We start from the raw sequence: 3329 nt of genomic DNA on the forward strand, positions 1-3329 counted from the left end.
CTCCTTGCATTAAAACATATGCACTTCAGGCCACCAGACCCGCTGTGTTCAGCAACTTCTCCCCGTCTGCTCTGCCTCAGAGCCACACTGTCCCTATTCCCTAGTTCTCCCTCAATGCTCTCACCTTCTGACCTATTGCTCCCGTGCCCACCCCCCTGCCATACTAGTTTAAACCCTCCCGTTTGACACTAGCAAACCTCGCGGCCAGGATATTTATGCCTCTCCGGTTTAGATGCAACCCGTCCATCTTATACAGGTCACACCTGCCCCGGAAGAGCTCCCAGTGGTCCAGATAACGGAAACCCTCCCTCCTACACCAGCTGTTTAGCCACAACATCCTCAATCAAACTTTTTCAGACAATAAGGCACAAAGCCAGAGTGTGTGTCAAAGCGTGATCATCTATGAAATGCCATTGATAACTCGGCACTCGTAATAATAATCTTTATTGTCACAAGTAGGCTTACATTAACACTGCAATGAGGTTACTGTGAAAATCACCTCGTCGCCACACTCCCATGCCTGTTCGGGTACAGTGAGGGAGAATTCAGAATGTCCAATTCACCTAACAAGCACATCTTTCGGGACTTGTGGGAGGAAACCCACGCAGACACAGGGAGAGCGTGCAGACTCCGCACAGATAGTGACCCAAGCCAGGAATCGAACTTGGGACTCCGGCGCTGTGTAGCAACAGTGCTAACCGCCGTGCTACCATGCTGCCCATAATGGACAATGGTTTCTAGGTCATCATTAGACTTTTAATTCCAGATTTTTATTGAATTCAAATTTCACCATCTGCAGTGGCAGGATTTAAACCTGAGTCCCCAGAACATTACTCTGGGTCTTTGGTTTACTAATCCAGTGACAATACCACTATGTCACTGCCTCCCAGCAGTTTCACCCCCACAACCCAAAGATGTACAGGGAAGGTGGATTGGCCATGCTAAATTGCACCTTAATTAGAAACAAAAATAAATGGGTACTCTAAATTTTTTTTTTTTAAATGGATAAGGAAACCTTTTGCTGATTACTACCTTTTGCCCTCCTTCAACTATTGACTCAATGCTCCTCCATGTTGAATATTTGGAAGATGTACTGAGAGCAGCAAGGACATATAATGCGCTCTGGATGGTAGCGCGTCAATGACACATCACCAAGACTGACTTTGTAGCACACTACTAAATAAGCTGACCATGTCCTGACAGACATATCTACCAAACAGAGCCTGCAGCAAGTGGTGAGGGAACCAACACAGGGAAAATACCTACTTTACCTTCTCCTCACCAATCTGTTAGTCCACAATGCATCTGCTCATGGCAGTGTTGACAGTAGTGAGGACCAATCAATTATTTTGGAGACAAATTTACACTTCACACCAAGGATACTTCCCATACCACCATACTTAATAGAACAAATCTAGCAACACAAGGCTGGGCTTCCATGAAACATCGTGGGCTATCAGCAGCAGCATTATATTCCACTTCAAACTGGAACATCATGGCTTAGATCTCTCTCACTTCACTATTTTAAAAAAATCAATTATTTCTTTTTTAAATTTAGAGTAACAAATTAATTGTTTTTTTCCAATTAAGGGGCAATTTAGCGTGGCCAATCCACCTCACCTGCACATCTTTGGGTTGTGGGGGTGAAACCCACGCAGACATGGGGAGAATGTGCAAACTCCACACGGACAGTGACCCAGAGCCAGGATTCGAACCCGGGTCCTCAGCGCCTCAGTCCTAGTGCAATCCACTGCGCCACATGCTGCCCTCTCACTTCACTATTACCATTGCACAAGGCTCCATGAGGAGTGTAGAAGACCATGCCTGGAGCAGCACTGGGTATCCCTAATAATGAGGTGCCAATCTGGTGAAGCGACAACACAAGACTACATGCATGCTAAATGTTAAGATCAGCATGCTATTGAAGGAAGAAAGCGTGCTCACAGCCAATGGATTAGATCAAAGCTCTGCACTTCTGTCCCACCCAGTCTTGAACGGTGGTGGACAATTAAACAATGGGAGGAGGAAACTTCAAAGTTCTCACCTCCTTTAATAATGGGGGAGCCGAGCACATCAGTGCCAAAGGCAAGGCTGAAACATTTGTAATCTTCTTCCAGAAGTGCTGAGTGGAGGCCCCATCTCAGTCTCCTTCCACCATGACAGTTCCAATCTTCAGCCAATTTCATTCACTCCACATGAAATTAAGAAACGACTGAGCATATTTGATTCAGTCAAGGCTTTGAGCCCTGACAACATCACAGCTGTAGTGCTCAAAACCTGTCCTCCAGAACTAGATGGGCCTCTAGCCAAGTTATTCCAGTAGCATTGAAGTAATAACTTTGCCATCTGCCCAACAATGTTTCAAATTGTACAAGTAACATGGCGTTTTATACAGGCTTATTGAAAGATCATCAAGCCAAGCAAAACGAACGCAAAGAGCTACAAGAAAAAAGGAGGAAGGATGCTGTTGCAGCTGCTACCTGTCTCACTGAAGCACTGGTGGATCATCTGAATGTTGGAGTGGCACAGGCCTACGTTAACCAGCGGAAACTGGACAACAAAGTAAAAACTCTGCAGATCCAGGCCGCCCAGTTTGCCAAACAGACTCAACAGTGGCTCGGTATGGTGGACAACTTCAACCAGGTATTAAAGGAAATTGGTGATGTGGAGAACTGGGCACGAAGTATTGAGATGGACATGAGGACTATCGCCACTGCCCTGGAGTACGTCTATAAAGGACAGCTACAGCCTGCAACATGAAACTTCAAACGTGGAGCTGAGAGGCGGCCATTTTGTGAGGAAGACACTGAACTGCTTCCACAGTTCAAAACTGACATTTATACCTGAAGCAGGGTTTCCAACAGGAAGGTAGCAGTAAGACTGGAATGCCCTTCCCGATGAGGACTATTATATTGTCCACCCACTGTGATGACCTTTAACCACAATAGCCTAAGACTTGATGCATTCGCTTTTTTTTTCCCAGGTCATAATAATCCAGGAAGGATAATGTGTAAACCTTGAATAAAATACATACTATTTCATCTTTCAATGCTCAAATGCCTGGTCACCAACAGCAAACATTGTTTCAGTAAAACACACCAGTGAAGATTCTTGGTTAAAAATAATAGGTTAGGTGGATTGGCCATGATAAATTGCCCTTAGTGTCCAAAACTGCCCTTAGTGTTGGGTGGGGTTACTGGGTTCTGGGGATAGGGTGGAGGTGTTGACCTTGGGTAGGGTGCTCTTTCCAAGAGCCGGTGCAGACTCGATGAGCCAAATGGCCTCCTTCTGCACCGTAAATTCTATGATTCTATGAGGTATAACCCTTA

General features: G+C 45.4%; 1 pseudogene; it reads left to right on the forward strand.

The window, feature by feature from the left end:
* The first annotated feature begins 2379 nt into the window (after positions 1-2379).
* Positions 2380-2760, forward strand: LOC140411479 (biogenesis of lysosome-related organelles complex 1 subunit 1 pseudogene; annotated as a pseudogene).
* The last annotated feature ends 569 nt before the right edge of the window (positions 2761-3329 follow it).

The sequence above is a fragment of the Scyliorhinus torazame genome, chromosome 4 (assembly GCF_047496885.1).
Source record: "Scyliorhinus torazame isolate Kashiwa2021f chromosome 4, sScyTor2.1, whole genome shotgun sequence".
In the NCBI taxonomy this organism is placed as follows: domain Eukaryota; kingdom Metazoa; phylum Chordata; class Chondrichthyes; order Carcharhiniformes; family Scyliorhinidae; genus Scyliorhinus; species Scyliorhinus torazame.